The sequence below is a fragment of the Egretta garzetta genome, unplaced genomic scaffold (assembly GCF_000687185.1).
Source record: "Egretta garzetta isolate BGI_Z169 unplaced genomic scaffold, ASM68718v1 scaffold296, whole genome shotgun sequence".
Taxonomy (NCBI): domain Eukaryota; kingdom Metazoa; phylum Chordata; class Aves; order Pelecaniformes; family Ardeidae; genus Egretta; species Egretta garzetta.
This window is the reverse complement of record NW_009259988.1, coordinates 232,793-249,185: the sequence shown is the minus strand read 5'-3', so window position 1 is coordinate 249,185 and position 16,393 is coordinate 232,793. Positions and strand designations below refer to the sequence as shown.

Sequence of the window (16,393 nt, the reverse complement as noted above, 5' to 3'; positions counted from 1 at the left end):
TGTTGTCCCATGGGCAGCTTTCATTTATTCAGTTCCCAGGCTCACAGTCCAGGGACTGAGCCCATGTCTGTCGACTCCAACTCTGGTTCTTCCCCCTATAAATACTGACTGGTTGTATCCTGGACTGTCTGACGTTCACTCATGGCACGGGGAGAGGGTGGTAAATGCACACGTAAATCCCCGCTCTGTAAAAACTTGGGGAACATTTCCACTCGCATACTTTGCCCATTGCTGTTTGAGAGCTGCTGCATCCACGTGCCGAAGGGAAGGTGCTGCCGGGGCAGCTCCGGGTGTGCAGAGCCCACGGGTGCCCCAGCACCCAGCAAAGGGCACCCAGCTCCTGCCCCAGGGGTAGTACAAGATACTGTGTTTTGTAGGACTTTTTAATTAAACCCCACGACCATAGGCCTCATTTTTCATCACATTACACATTTTCTTGAGTGCAAAGTGGGTGTGAACTGTAAACAAGCTGATTTGGTATCAATTTACACCTCATTTGGCATTGAAATAAATAAGGATGGGCAGGGCAGGGATTGGAAAAACCTGGGTTTGGGGTGGGTTGTGTTTCCTGTGCTGCTGCACCACCAGGGAGAAGAAAGAAATGTGAGTTCCTCTGCTGGGAGGCTCTTTTAGTTCCAAAATCTCTGGCTTTAAAATGTGCTCTGTGCTTATTCTATCAAAATATCTTGGAAATGCTGATAGTTGATTGGGGGGCTGCTGATATTTACTGCTCAATAATTCAATCCCTCACGAGATGGGATGTTAGTGGGGGCTGCAGAGTGAGGAGGCAAGCTGGGGTCTTCTCTGGTGCTGGGCTCTCTCCCAGCATACCTGCCTGGGTGGCAAACTGGTATGGGCTACCCCAAAGCTGGTGCTCTGAGCGGTGCCTGGATCCCAGGTGACCTGCAGTATGCTGGCCTCAGTTTCCCTGTCAGTGTGTTCTGATGGAGGAGTGAAGCCCCAGGGGCTGTGCAGCCTGGGCTTTATTTTCCAGGGGGATGATTTCTGCCTCTGTGCTGCTGGTGTGGCTCTGGAAAGCCATGCAATGTCCTTTTCTTCCTGCTGCCCAGCCAGCATAAATCCTTACGGAGGGGGCAGCAAGTTGCACTGCAGAGCTGGCGTGCGGTGCTGTGGGGTCTGCTGGACCCTGGGGAGGGGCAACCAAAAAACAAAAGTGCCCTTCTCCCCCATGCCCTGCTCTGCAGAGGAGCTGCCTGCCCACCCCTGCTTGTGGTCATATGTTTTTAAGGCCTTATCTGCCATATGGCTTCCAGTTGGGATGATTTATGGGGTGAGGAAAGCATACTGATAAATTTTACGGCTGGGCCCCGTGCAGACTGGGGTATCAACAGCCCAACCCAGACAGCCCTAATGGAAAGTGCCGGCACCGAAGAGCGAGGCGTTATTTATGACTGTCTGTAATGCCACTGCTGGAAATTTATGGCTCGGCAGAGCCTGGCCAAGCTTTGCCTTGGTGGGAGGGAAAGGGGCTCGGGGTGCAGGCGCCTTCCCAGGCTCATGTTCAGCCAACTGCTCTGGAAGTTTTACGTCCCTGGCTGGCACGGAGACCCTGAGCTCAGCGTCACGGGACAGCTATGGATGTCCCTTCCCAAGCTGGCGTCTCGCAGCCGGAGCTGTACTGCCGCACAGGCAGAGGGGGCTTTGGGGGGGTCCCCAAGGCTTGGTCCCCAGCCTCGCTGCCTGGCTCCAATGCTGTGAGCAGCTGGTGGGACTGAGGGGACACCAAGGCCCAAGGTCACCCAGGAAAAAGATGGGGAAGAGCAGCCCCAAGAAGGGGAGCCTGGAAAGCCAAACACCTAATGGTTGCTGCCGGGCTGGAAATGCAGGGGATAAATCAGAGCCAGGGAGGGGGTGCAGAGCGATGAGATGCTGGTCCCCCCCTCTTCTCAGCCAATGCTACATTTGCTGGAGGAATGAAAAAAATAATAAATTAAAAAAAAAATTAAAAAGGAGCAGCTATAAAATCTAGATACTAATAAAATGTTCCAGGAAGATGAATTCTTCCGATATAATGGTGATCCCTGATACTGAAATGTTCCACAAATACATTTTCATAGCCCCACTCAGTATTATTTGTAGATCTTTTTGCAACCCTTGTCAACAAATTCCTGATAAAAAGGAGACACTTTGCTGTGTGCTAAAGCTATGAATTTAAGAAGTGTCAACTGGTCCTTATTTATGGCGCAATCTTTGGCTTTCTCATTTTACTGATGTGGTTTGGAGCAGACTTGCTGCCTCACTCCCATGCTCTCCCTCCTTGCTCCCCGCTTTGGGATATTAATACTGCAGCTGTCTCGGAGAGCGCTGACTTTCTCAAGGTGCAGAGAAGTTATGCTCTGCGGACAAATCTCTCCGAGTAGGAAAATCCATCAAGGGGAGAGGGGGGAAAACACCGCCTTGGCAAACATCGAAATTCTCCCCATGTTGTCAGGCGATGCCAGTGTTTGCTCCAGCCGCCCCGGCTCCCCGGGCAGGGTGATTGTGGCCGCGGAGACCTGGGGACAATGGGCGAGGAAGCGGCTGGTTAAATAGAAACGTAATCCCTGAGGAATGGGATGGAGGGAGCGGGAAGGGGGAAGTCGGGAGGGGAGACCTGTGGGGCTCCCTGCCCGTGGAAGCCAAGGGGCTGCGTGCTCGCTGCCACTGCTTGCGCCCTCCCTTCCACCCACGGGCTAGAAAGGGGTGAAATGGCTCAAAAGGCTCAAAACCCTGCCTGGAAATGTGGGCTTTACCCAAGGGTGCTCTGGAGTGCCCCAGGAAGGAAAGCACGTCTTAGAGGACAGCAAAAACGCAATGCGAGATGTGAAGTAGTGCCTGCCCCCAGAATTAGGTGGAGAGGAGCGGGCTAAGAGGCCTCCTTCAGCAGAGAAGGGCACCTCTGACCACCCACAGCAGAGGATGAAGCCGTTGAGCTAACTTGGCTTTTTGCAAAGTTTGGCCAGAAGTTTCCGGCTCAAAGACTGCGTTTGGTGTCCAGCTGACCAATAAATGCTAGTTTGCCTTGGGAGAGCCGCCTTGCCTAGCTATAACTCGCGCTGGGGGCCTAAATTGCCCTTGGAAGTTCTAGCTCAGCGTTGATTTAGGCTCCTCTGGCGAGGCCGTGGCATTGAGCAATGGTCCTGTGACTCACAGCTTAGCCTCAGGCTCACCCTCCTGCAAACGCTCCATCCAGGACTAATAAAGGAGGCTGTGTAAAGCCAGGGGTCTTGGGAAAATCTTTTCCGGTACAAATCCATGTACAAATCAACAACAGATTATTCAGAGTTTGTGCTTGGAAGGGTGGTGACAGTAGTTACTAAAATAACTGCTAATAGGAAGTTACGCTTTGCGAGTTTGCTTGCAGAAAGCCGTGGCACAGAGGTGAGGCCGTATGGAGCTGGGTGAAGGTCTGGATTTCCATCCCGCTGCTGGAGAGACCCTGCCAGGGTCCCAGCCTTCTGCTGCTGCTGGGGGGGTGGGGAGGGAGAGCTCCCTCTTGTCCCCAAAGCCCATGTTGGCTCTGACTGGGGTACAGCCTGGTGCCCGTGCTCCCCGGCCGTGCCCGCCGCTCCTGCTCTCCCTGGCAAAACCTCGCAGCCTGGAGCGATGGCTTGAGCCAGGCGCCCGGCTGGGGCCGGAGGAGGGATGCTGCAGCTCTGAGAGGCCGCCTTTAAACGCTGCGAGGGAAGCTCAGCTGTAGCTGCGACCTGCTGAGCAGCAGGGCTGCCCCCATGCAGGGCTGCAGGGAGGGAGAGGCCGGGCCGCCACGCCGTGAGCAAGGCAGGAGCCCCAGCTGCCTCCCAAGCGCTTCTCTGTCCGCCTGTCTGCTTCCCTTTCTCCAGTCTGGGCTCTGCTGCTGCAGCAGCCGCTTCCCAGACCCAAAATGCAAAGCTTAAAATCAGCTAAAGGTGCCCAAGCAATGAACCTGGCTCGGGGAGTTTTCTACAGGAAAAATTGAGACAAAAAGAGACTTTCTGGGTCACTGGGTCCTTTGCTCTCAAACATCATCTGCTCTTTCGTGTACCTCTTACTCTTCCCCAGAAGGAGATGGGGTCTTCCGCTGGTCTCTGGGTTGGAGATCCCCGCTCACGCTCCCCGCCCAGCACGGCTGTGCCTGGCCAAGGAGGCTCCGAGCATCCCGGGGTGTGTGGGGCTGGGGGTGCTGCTCCCCAGTCGCACTGCAGCCACAGCCATGGTCTTTCCGCTCCTACAAATGCACTGGGAGCACTGGGATTCCCAGGGACAAAGGACCAGTAAGCATGGCCGGACTTCTCCCATGCTCGCAGAGATGCTCAGGTGCCTTGGGGACAATTAGGTCCCAGTTTGCAGATCCTGTTTTAACGATGGCACATGTTCATAATTTAAGGTCTTTACAATGGTGCTTGGTTAACGCTGGAGCCTACTCCCTGCTGCCCGTACCTTTTGTTTGGGTGATTTACTATTCCTCTGTGCCCCTCTGCCCACCGAAATTCATAACAGCTTTCACATAGCAATAGAAAGCTCGTAATTATAGCTGTGTCTGGTAGTGCCATTGGAGCTAAAGGGCCTGCTGGCACTTTCTTTTAACAGGAATCCAGCTCCCAGCTGGAATGAAATTTGCCCTGCTGACGGGGTCTTTTTATTAGTTTGTTTGAGCCCTTATTAAAAAAATACTCTAGTTCTTGGCAGCGATGGTCCCGTAGACTCCACCTTCGGGTCTCCTGTGCTCAGACTCAGAGTTTTGAAAGGAGTCTTGGGAGTTGGGTTCAGCTTTTTGGCACCTCACCCCAGCCAGAAAGCTTTGCCCTTGGGCTGTTGCTGCCCGGGACAGTGATACCGTTTGTTTGGATTTTATAAGAGAGGTTTATTTTTAATTATTCAAAGTCGCCCAGGCAAACGTGCAAGAAATCAGGTATAACCCAATAAATGCCGTGCTGTTTAGGCGCTGAGCAATCTGCAGACCTCGCTGTCCACTGCAGCTTTTTTTTTTCTCCTTGAACTCCATTTGTGTTTCTTAAAAGGAGGTCATTTACCTTCTTGCAGTGAAACGTCGTGTTGGGGTGACAGAGGCATGGGGGATCAGCGTGTCATCGTCCCCCCCCCCCAAGTGCTGCTGCCTGCAACAGGGACGGGCTCGAAGGACGCTTGCTTGTGGCAAGGGATTGTCCTCTGCCCTCGTCAGCTCCTGCCCGGGGCTGCCTTGAACTGCAGCAGGGCAGGGTCCTGCAAACGGCATAACCAGGGTGAGCAGAGCGCCCGGGGAAGGAGGGAGAGGAGAGGAAGGACGGAAAGAAAAGAGGGATGGAAAAGCAGACAAGAAGGTGTTGAGAGGGTGGATGAGAGGGGAAATGCTTGGGGAAACACTCCAGTTTTGCTTTCAGTTTCCCGTGTGTTTGTCTGGAGACCTCGGTCAGTATTTGAGCAGCTCCTGAAGCCACCAGAGGTGACAATGTCCCAGCCCAGCAACAGCCTGGGGGTGGGCAGGGGGCTGGTGTGCAGTGAGCCTGCACGCAGCCCCGGGGGAGCTCAAACACGGCTCGTTCTTGGGGGTTTATTCCTCGCTTGTCTCTCCAAGTGAGTGGGATGTCGTGGAGGGTACGGGGAGAGGGGGGACAGGTATCCCCTGAGGGGCCCACCCTGCTTTGGGAAGAGGCAGAGATATGGGGTAGTGAACCCCGGCGCTGCTGCGGGTGCCCAGATGCTCCGCTCTCCTTCCAGCCCCACACATCGCTGCTTGGGCACTTACGAGCAACCAAAAATTCCCTCCCCCTTATTTTGAGCCCCTCTGTTGTTGCTGCCAGCTGGGCCTCGCAGGAGCCTTGGCCCAGGCACCCCTCCTGTGCAAGCCTGAAGTGGCAACCGTGAGCGTTGAGCCACCACGCCAGGGGACATGAAGAATCCAGTTACGGGAAAGGATATGGAACCATGAGATGACTTCCAAAAATAGAGAGAAAGACCAAAATAGTGGGTCATGAATCTCAAAGGCAGAAAGCAGGTCCAGCGTCGCAGCAGGGGGACGCGTGCTTTTGATGTGCCAGCCATGCTGCAGCCAAGCAGGGGAGCTCAAAATACAGCGTGCAGATGGACTGCAGCTCCTCTCATGTTCCGCGTCGAGTTTCAAGGTGTAAATTCCCATCAAGGAACCGGCTGAAAGGAGAAGCACGTCATCTGATCTCTGCACAACGAATTCGCAAGAAGGGATCGCACAGGCGTGGTGGGATCACCGTAACGAAGTCCAGGGAATATTCCTGGTAACAGAGCACCGATCTTCCCTGCACGCTTGCACTGCAAAATCCGAGAGGGATTTTAACAGCCTAAGACAAGATTCTTGGAAGTTTCAATGGCAAAAGAGTAACGGGGAAGATCTTGGGAGTTTTAGTGCAGTTTGGCACTCGTGGGTAAAATTGAGCAGCAGCGGGTCCAGGCTGGCCCTAGGGAGGTGGCAGCTGCCAGGGTCGCCCCTTCCCTGCGCCACCGAGTCCTGGTGCCGCTGGTGGTAGAAGAGGGGTCCTTGTGCAGATGCGATTTTCCCACACAGCTTCCTCAGCCGCCCAATTTGCGGAAGCACAGTCCTAAATTATGCTATGGACACATCATTTATAACAGCTTTGAGACAAGACCTTTTATCCATGCTGCCAGAGCAGTTCCTTAGCCAAAATGCTTCGTATTTAAGAACTCGATCCTCTGAAATGGTGCCGTCTTCTCACCGCTGTCTGTATGTGCTAAGGAAAAGCAGGGACTAATAATTCCATGAGTTCCTTTTTTGATTGGAAATGCCGGGTCTTTGTCAGTACTTGCAGTTGAAGGCAATTGCTGTGTGTTAAACAGGGACTATAGCGCGTATTTATTTACCTCTGAAGAGTTTTATTACTTCCACACACACACATTCTTTGCTGGTTTGAACATCCTGAAAGCAAAGCTATGCGTGTGCCAGCGCTATGCAAACTAAAGGGCCAGTTCTTGCAGGGTTTTCCTGCCTGGGTAAGGGCTCCAGGGTCAGCTCACAAAAAGAAGGTCATTCAAAAGACAAGTGATGTTTAGAAACTGATAACCACCCGCTTCTGCTGAAAGGGATTTGATTTCCCCATCTAAAAGGAGATCTTTGATTAGTGACTGATGGGGCAACTTCAAAAGCTCACGGGGTCTGGCTGAGATAAGCATTCAAACCTGGGATGCTCCTTCCCAAAGCCTCTTTGATCTGGAATTAAAGCTGGAAATCTTGCAGGCTTTATTGTGAGATTTCCAGTGTTTTTAATGATGTACCAGGCACAATAGGATCCACCTGGCTTTTCCTCTCCGGCCAGCAATAAACCGATGGGGTATGGTTTTAGCTGTGGCTTTCCGGGGGTGCGAAGGGCTCCAGCTCCCTGCGGCGGAGCGTGGCCCCGAAGCCCCTTTTTGAGACCCCGAGCTGAGGGGGAATAAAATGGCCAAACACCAGGGCTTTAGGTGAGTGGCACCAAAAGGGGGCTCGTGGCTCCCGTCCGAGGTTTGCCTGTACCTGTGCCACAGGGGCTTCCATGTGCTGTTGGCTGCCCCGGGGTCAGTCTGAACCACAGCCTTTGCTGCTGGTCCAAGGCACTGGGCGTTACTGGGGGCTCACCAGTTTGCACCAGCTAGCAGCCTGCATCAGTCTGCTTGCTGCAGGTTTCGGAAGGGATGCCGGCTCCCTGGCCGAGCCGAGCATTTGCTCGGGGTCTTTGCGCTTACTCTGCAATGACGGTTTCTAAAAGCGCTGTCGCGAGGCACGCGTCGGGCTGGGAGCTGAGTCGCTGTTCCTATCCACTCCAAAAGCCGACGCTGACAGGGTACTACTAGTCCTAGCCTTGGTTTTAGGCATAAAATGTGTCACACCTGGAAGTAATTAGAATGAATTTTTACTAATTCATAGCTAATTGCACAATTACTCTTCTATGAAAGATTCAGCTCTCGAAAGACACTTCAACACATGAAATAAGTTTCTCCAAATCTGGCTTGAAGAAATAGCATGAAAACATGAGGCTGGATCCAAAACATGATTTTCTTTTCAAATTAAGTAATTCTTTCCGAATCTATTTCAAAATCTTCATTGCTGACAGGGATGGTTTCTCCAGTAATTTCTGATGGGGAGGGGTGGGGGGGGCCTGTGCAAGCCGCGTTCCCGGGATACATGAGCCCAGGAGCCGCCTTCCCCGTCGCGTGGTGTCCCTGGCTCCACCGGACAGGCGGCAGGAGCTCGGCTGAGCTCCCGGGACTGGTGCTCATCCCTTTGCTTTCGGTGGTGGCTGTTTCTGGCAGTACCTCGGGCTCAGCCCTGCGCCCGGCACAGGATGGTGCTGCGGTGCGGGACCACCCGGGCTCAAAGCGGGGAGCGGTGCCTGCGTGCAAACCCCACCGACCCGCTCCGACGAGTCGCTTGACGTGGTGTCTCTATCTCCTGCGCGCTTGCAAATGATGTTTACTATTTAATAAGATGTGATGAGACTGTTCTGATACTTCAAAGGCAGCTGACAGTTTTGTTAGAGATAATCAAGGAACTTTTGGACAATTACGGTGAAGGCTTTGACAGCAAGAAAATGCATAAACCTTGTAACTGTAACTAGCACCAAAGTCAAAGATTCTTCCCTGGAAACAACTTGAATATTCATTTTATCTATTAAGCGTCACTTTTTTTTTTTATTTATTTTTATTCCATGCTTTTTTTATGTCACTTTGCTTCCTTCATGCCCGGGAGAGCTCTTTTCTTGTTACCAGCTATGAATTTTCCCACCTTCTTGAACTTGCTCAGCTCCAAGCAGGCGGACAGCTTTGGGTGCTGTCTCCCGGTCTGTGTCCTGCGCCGGCGCACCCCCCAGGAGCGGGGCGAGGGGGGGACACGCTGCAGCCCCCACTCTGCAGGTTTCTTCTGAGACCAAGAAACTCAAAGACCCCTGCAAACCCTCCCCGAGCCAGGGCAGCAATGAGCTGGGTCTGGGCAGCAGAAAAAAGCTTGGGTGACTTCCTAGGGATGGGGCTGGATCTGGGAGGTGAAAAGTCCCCGTAATTCAGCCAGGATCAGCAAAACTTAAATATCCCTCGAAAGCATCCGACGAAGCAGGTGAATCTGAATGAAAAGCAGCTGAGCTCTCCCTCTGGGTCATCTGATATGCTGATTCCCCCTAATATTGATTGATGTTTAGCTTATAGACATATTGTCAAGCAGACACCCAGGGCTTTTTTCCAGTTGACGTTCAGGGAGAGGGTTTCATTTAATCACAAACCTTCTATCACTCAAGCCCGCAAGAAGGAAATTTGACAATATGGACATGAAACTAAAGCCCCTGATCTAATAAGACTTTTGTGGGGTATTAGCGGGAACAGGCGGTGACGGATCACCAACGTGCTCGGGGGAGAATTACCGACACGATGAGACTTTTGCGGTGGAACCGGCACCTCCTGTTATCCCATTAGCGAAGCTGAAGAGACAGAATTGCTAATGGGAGAAAACTTTCAGGCGGGGTTAGATCAGCCCTGCCTGCGCTGTGACACCTTGGGGGAATGGGCATGACAGGGCGGCGATGCCCCAGTGTATCGGGGGGGCCAAGCCCCATCTTGGGGGGGGCTCACCGGGGTGCTCTGTGCTGCCTTTGCCCTTGGTTTCGCTGGCATACGGTGCCCACGACCTCTTTCCCATCCCCATCCCGTCCTGCACTCACACCCCTTGTCAAGCTTGACCCCCCCAGCTCCTCCGGGGTGCGGGTCTGGCCATGTATGAACCCCCCTCCGACCGCTTCACCCGGCCAGCGACCGCTGCGCCGTGCATCGCATCCTCCGGTAGTCACTCAGGAAAGTAATTGGCCAAAGATTATTCTGTATAATTGAGTGGCAGGGGCTTTGTGTACCAAACAGGGACTTGTCTTTGTCAAAAAGTCTTTACACAGTATCCAGCTCCGGGTGTCGGGGAGGACAAGTTTTTTAATCATGTTAAAATGATTTATTTAAACGTCAAGCCATGTCACCTCACTTCCTTTCATTTTTCAAACTGTTTGTGTTTTTTCTGGATGATAAATTTATCTTCAGACAGCCTCAATATGACTAATTAACTTTGAAATATAAGAACCAGATGTGTGAGCTGGAGAGCTTTCTGAACTCATGCCAGGCATTTTTTTTTCCCTCCTCTCTTTCCATCTCCTCTCCCTTTCCCCGTTGCCTGCGCTGAAGTTGCTTTGCAGACACTCGCAGCACATGGAAAAACCTAGCTGGACAGACAGACAGACCGACCGACCCTCTTCCCCCTCCTGTCCTGCTCTGCCCCAGCCCTTACCGCCCTTACGCTGGCTGGGAGACGGGGCACGCCGCAGAGGGCCCCGCGTACCTGCCGTAATGCTGTTTAATGTGGGAAGCAAGCTGCCACCATTCGTTTGCCACATGAAAGGAAATCAAGGCTGGATGTGACATAAAGTGATTTCTTTTCAAGAAAATCCTCCCGTGTGAAGTGGGTTTTCCCCTTCATGACATGATCGCTCTGAGCCGCTCGAAGAAGGGAAACATTTATGTACCAATTAATTAAGCAAAGCCTCGCAGCTTAATTTTTCTCTCTGTAATGTGTGGTCTCGCCCCCGTCACAGGCACGAGGGGCGGGAGGGTGAAACCCCCGGTCAAGGACGGGAGCAGCCAGGCCACGCGGCCGTGGGCGGCCAAGGGCCGGGTCCCGGCTCCGGCATCGCCTCCCGTTCCCGCTGTGCTGGGAGAAGCAAGGCGCCCACCACCCTCCCCAAAACACCCCCAAAGCCACCACCAGAGTAGCCGGAGGGTGCAGGGGGCTGCCCTGCGGGGGGGACTGCGGTGCCGGAGCAGCACCCCGGGAGCGGATGGAACAAGCGCTCGACGGCACCGTGCCGCTGCGCGCAGTGGCGGCAGACAGCAGGGACAGTAAATAATGGTCTTCGCCTCTCTCCTACACTTTGCTTGGCAAAACACTCATTAATCACAAAATGTGCTGAAGCTGATTGCAGCGAGGGCTGTTGTTGATTCATTCTCTGTTCTGGAGAGCTCCGTCCCATTTTGAAACCGATGGACAAATACCAGTTTCCAGTTTTAAATTATTTTTCATTTCGGGGCTCTGTCAGGCGCACGTAATGAGCAGAATAAGGGCAAGGCATAAAGGCTGGAATCGAAACGGAGCACCGGGGCTGGCTCCGGACTAGGGAGAGGATTTCCGAGGTGACGGCGCTGCTTGAGCTCTGCCCAGTTCAGGAAGGAAAAATGAGTTTTCTTGAATCCTGATGATGGGAAAAACCTTCCCTGCCCAGAGCCCTGGGCTGGGGCAGCGTCTCTTCACGCTGCTAACGAGCTCTTCAGCAAATGTGGCTGGCACGAGATGGATGGGACACGATGGAGAGGTGCAGGAAAATCCTGGGATGCCTGGGTTCATCTGAACAGCTCAGCACGGCCCTGCAAGCCTGCGGGGAAGGTTATTCCTGCTAGGTGGAGAGATCAACCCCAGTGGCTCCGTGGGGCAAGGGGATCAGGACAGGACTTTTTTCTGTCCCTTTTTGTGGCTCTGGTGACTTCAGATGGGCACATCGGGAAACCGTGGTGGGGAATGGCCTGGCTCCATTCCCGTGATCCTGCTGGGGCCGACGGCGACGTGCGGCCCCTGTCCCACGCCAGGTCCCCGCGTCACCCGGGGAGTGACATCGCCCGCCAAGCAAACTTCAACAACTGTCTTTTCAGCCAAAACAGATTTTTCAAACAAAGTGTAAATATTCATGTAAAAATGTCGATTTCAGTGGAGATTTTCCTGATCTTCTTGGAAGTGGTAATCAAAATAATGTTTTCTAAATTGCTTTTTTTAAATACTTTTATTTAAAGTTTTCATTTCAAACAACCCTAAACTTACTCCATGGGAAAACTGCAGTCAAAATTACCACGTCGGGGTGTCAAAGGAGGTGGCTGCCATTTTTTAACCACTTCCAGCACGCGGGCTTTTACGCGGGCGCTTCCTGTGCGCTCCTGCCTTCGTCAGTGAGAGCACAAACGCCTGGCAAGGTCAATTTTTTTAATTACTGTTTTCCAGGGCTGATTAAGCAACGTGTATCTGTGCACACGCGTGCCATGCCTGCTACGTCTCGGCCGAGCGCTGCGGTCAGAAGGGCGGTTTGTGCGACCCCAGCAATCCCCTGCTCCTGCGCCCCCGCGCCGGGGTGCGGAGCAGCTCCATGGGGCGCAGACCGGGGTTTGCAGGTTTAATCCCACGAGAGCTTTGCACACCCAGCACCCGTGGAGGACGCTGTGCCCGGGGCCTGGGCAGCGGCTGACTGGCATCCACATCCAAAGGAAAATTGTAAGGATACCTCTCCTCCGGCTGCACAGGGCTAGCACCGGAGCAGCAGTGGGTGCAAGGAAGCTGCTAATGCCAGAAGGAGAAATAAGTGGATAAATGGCATTGCCCGGCACAAGGCAGCCCAGGGACTCTTCTGCCGGGCTTCCGTTTCCTCCAGACAGATGACACGCTCCGTCCGGAGGCCGCACGCTGCGCCGAGGGCAGGGATGCGCCTTGGGGTCGGAGAGGGGAGCGGGAGGGGAGCCGGCAGCAGGGCTCCCCACTCCTCGAGCCCTGGCGCTGCCACTTGCCCTGCGGGAGCCCACGCGAGGCATTTCCCTCCCAGCCGGCTGGGTGGCACCGCTCGCAGCTCGTTAGGGCGATAAGGGACCATTGCAAAGGCAAGAGCATTAAAAACCCAGCTGAACTTTCCCTTCCCCGTGCCTCAGCCGTGCCCTAAATATACATAACAAGCTGCGAAAGCCGGCTCGGCGTGAGCTAGGAGCCATCAGCCGATGTTGACAGCCTTGATGTCTTGGCGGGCAGGATCCAACAGCATCTCCCACTGTATGGCGCTAGATATTTAATAAAGTAAAACCCCCAGGATCAAGAAGGCTGCAATCCCTCCCAGCTCCTTTCTTCTGCTTTGCTCGAGCTCTTTCAAGCCTGCCTCCCGTCTCTCTCCAGAAAATCCTTTCATGCCTCCCTCACCAGACTGACATTTTGACAAGTTGCCACGAGTGACATCTGATTTGTACAAATTTCAAGACTAATAAATCTACCTGTCAAAGCGGAAACTTTAAAAGGAGCTAAGCCCAGCGGGTATAGTTTAACAGAACTCAAGTTGATGAAACTGTAGGATGGAGAAATTATATCTGTCACAATCCACCCACATTAGTTCTGTAGAGATGTTGGCAACTGAAACAAACGTCTTTCACAGCCTCGAAAAAAAGGAAAAAAAAAAATAAAAGGAGACTGTTAATACTGTGAGTAACAAGTAACAGTTCTATTTGTAAACTAGCAAATTTATTTATTTAATTTTTAATTTGCTTGTAGACACGTGACGGAGGGAGCGACCCTCCCTGCTCCCACGTGCCATCGGCAGCCCCAGGCCCCCGGTGAGCCCCAGCCGTGCAGCGCAAGGTTTTGGAGCTTTCGGCCCCCCCCGCCCCCCCATGCTCGCCGGCACCTCGCCGTAGTTATGACAACGCGGGGACGATGCTCATGCGAAGCTCCAGTGCCTGGCGAGGCCGCAGGACTTGGTGCCATCCTGCCAGATCCAGCCACGAAACCGGCTCGGGGAAGCCCCCGCCACGGCCTGTGCCCGACCGATGCTCCCTCCCCCAGCACGCCTGGTTTTGCTGGCGTTTTCTTCTGTTTTCTCTGCAGCCCTCCCGCACCGAGAGGCTGGGACACAGGAGGAAGAGGCTGCCTCCACCAGACTTATCCCCCATTTACAAACCTGAAACTTTCCTCTGCTCAACTCTCTCCCCCATTTGGGGTTTGTTTCCCTGGGGGCTGCACCCCCCTGTAGCTGCAGGAGCCGGTTTGGGAGGAGCACGAGCTTCCCGGAGGAGCTCTACCCCTGCAGGGTTGGTGCAGGGGCAGCAGTGGGGCTGCGGGAAAGGAGACCCCAAAAGCCTTCCCATTCCCCCACCTTGGATCCAGGGACTCGAACCCCATGGTTGAAACATTTTGCTTGTGCAGAGTTGCAAAAGGGGCTGGGTGTTTGAAGAGGTTAGAAAAGCACCCAGGCACACCAGGGGCAGGAGATGCAGTCTTGTATCCAGCTGAAATTTCCTTTTTCATTGCGTCTTCTGGTTGAGACGCGCAGACGTGAGCAGCCAGTTCATCCTGCCTGGTGGAACCAGATTGATTTGAAAGTCGCACATTGCATGAAACTCCCGTAGCCGCGTCTGCAGCACTGCGAGTGTCTTCAGGTGTATCTAACGACTGAATGAAACCTCTGAGCTGATGATTTATGACAGTTGCTTTGGTTATAACTTGCCCATCTCCTTTCATTACAGCGGAGACTGGAGTGTTAGCTCTTTCCGCTCGAATCCCATCTGCCGAGAGGCTCCCTGCTTCCTCCCCAGCCTGCAGTGCTGCTGCCTCACCCAGCGAGGATGTGCTGGCTCTGCACGGAGAGCAGAGCTGCCAGCGGTCTCCTTTGCCCGGTGCGGGCTCCCACCTCGCTCCTGCTCCCCCAGGCTCTGTGCAGGAGGCACACAAAAGCATCTCTGCCCTTCGGCACAGCGCAGCGCCAGGCGGACCCACGTGCAGGTCCGTAGCCTGCTGAAGCTCGTTTCAATCCCGCTTCGAGTGATGCCCGGGCTTCCCGCAGGTCCTCTGCTCCTCGTGAGTAAACCACATCTTGTAAGCTTTAATCACAACTGGCGTTTCTGAGCAGCGGGGCCCCTGGCGAGCCAGGGAGCGCGGGGGGTTGCCGGGGGTGCGGAAGGGCGCCCGCCCCAAAGCCCAGCCGGCCCCGGGGTCTGTCCCCAGCCTGGCAGCAGCAGCTGCGGGGGGAGCTGCATGGGACATGGGGGTGTTTATGGCCCCCCCAATTTCTGGCCATCAGTCATGTATGGACGGCTGTGAAAGCCAAGTGTTGCTGGCAAAGTCGCTTCTACCAGCGGACTGAACGCAGTGCAGAGAGTGGGGCCCTATCCAGCGGCACAGAGGCGGCGCACAGAAGAGAGCAGCACGCATGCCAGCACCAGCTCCTGCAGGAGCACCGTAGGGTTTTTCTCGAAGCAGCAGCATTGGTGAAGTCATTGCAGGCAGCTCCCCGGCAGGGCACATCGCCCGGGGCTTGCTCTCCCATCTTCTCGCCCAAGGCTCCTGCCAGGGAGAGACCCCTGGACGGGGGCTGCCGTCCTCAGTCTCCCAAACGCCTCTTGCAGCCTCAGCCTCAACCCTGGCCAAGCACCCGCTGTCCATCATGCCGGAGCCCCTCCAGACCAGCCAGGGAATGTTTGTAGTTGGCTCCGGGTCGGCTGCAAACCAGGAGCAGCTGGAAGGAGGAAAGGGCACGGTGGGGACGGCTGAGCGGGGCTGAGCCCCGATAACTCACAGCGGAGCAGGCGAGGGCAGCTGCCGCCCCGCGCCAGGGCTGCCGCTTTCCAAAGCAGCCGCTCGCTGGCCCTGCCCTGCACAGGGGGTCCCGGCAGTCGCCAGCACACTTCACTTGGGCCAAATCCTGCAAGCTGGGCGGATGGGGTGCTTGGGACCCGGACCTCTCCTGTGCGGCTCCTGCCAGTTCAGGGCCAGCAGTCCCAAGCCCAAAACCCCAACTGCAAACCCAGGATGGGTCATGGTTCCCAGGCTTGCTGGCCAGCCGAGGCTCCCCAGCACAGGTAGGACAGCTCTGGGGATTTGGACAAGCCCCTGCTGTGAGACCCCCGTTTTGGTCCTGCTCCTAGAGAAATCAACAGGAGCTTTCCCATTTTGCGGACTGGCATTTCCACGGGATGAGGCAAGTATCACGCAACTGGTAAATCCCACTCCTCGTCACCCTGACCCACTGGAGCATCTCACAGTGCTGTGAATCTCTGGAAGGTTTCTCACAAACTCCTCACAAACATTTTCCAGCACCGTAACAGCCACGTTGGGATCATCCCAGGCCATTCCTCGCTTCCAACAAGGCTTATTTAGAGATGTGCTTCCATGGAGAACGAGTCAATAGATTTGTTTTCCTCTAGATACACAGCTGCAGAAGCAAGCCATGCAGGAAGTTTATTAAGCTTGGTTAATTTTCTAATAGCCGCAGCGATGATGGATGTAAGCCACGCTGTCTTCCAGCTCAACTTAAAAGTCAAATAAAAATAATCCTGCTGATGGGAAAATATAATTCTGGTAGCTTAGGCAGATAATACTGGATACGTCAGTACCTGCCAAGTGTCTCATCTCTGGTACCGTTCCCATGTACTCCGGGGGGGGCAGAGTTCGGCTCGTGCTGTGTGCTCCCAGCCACCATAGACGGGGGATTTCAGTGTGAACGACCTGCCGAGGTGGTTGGGGTTCTTTCCCCTCCAATTATTTCTAATGTAATTCCTACGTTGAGGGCTCTGTTGTGATGAAGACCGAACAGAGAGGTTCTGCTCCTGCACACCCCCGGCGGCGGCACCC

General features: G+C 54.3%; 1 long non-coding RNA gene across 1 annotated transcript; it reads left to right on the top strand.

Moving 5' to 3' along the window:
- Positions 1–547: 547 nt before the first annotated feature.
- Positions 548–15,377, top strand: LOC118452486. Its single transcript, XR_004842252.1, has 3 exons — positions 548–558; positions 4,838–4,841; positions 15,341–15,377. It is a non-coding gene; the product is annotated as an uncharacterized LOC118452486 (long non-coding RNA).
- The last annotated feature ends 1,016 nt before the right edge of the window (positions 15,378–16,393 follow it).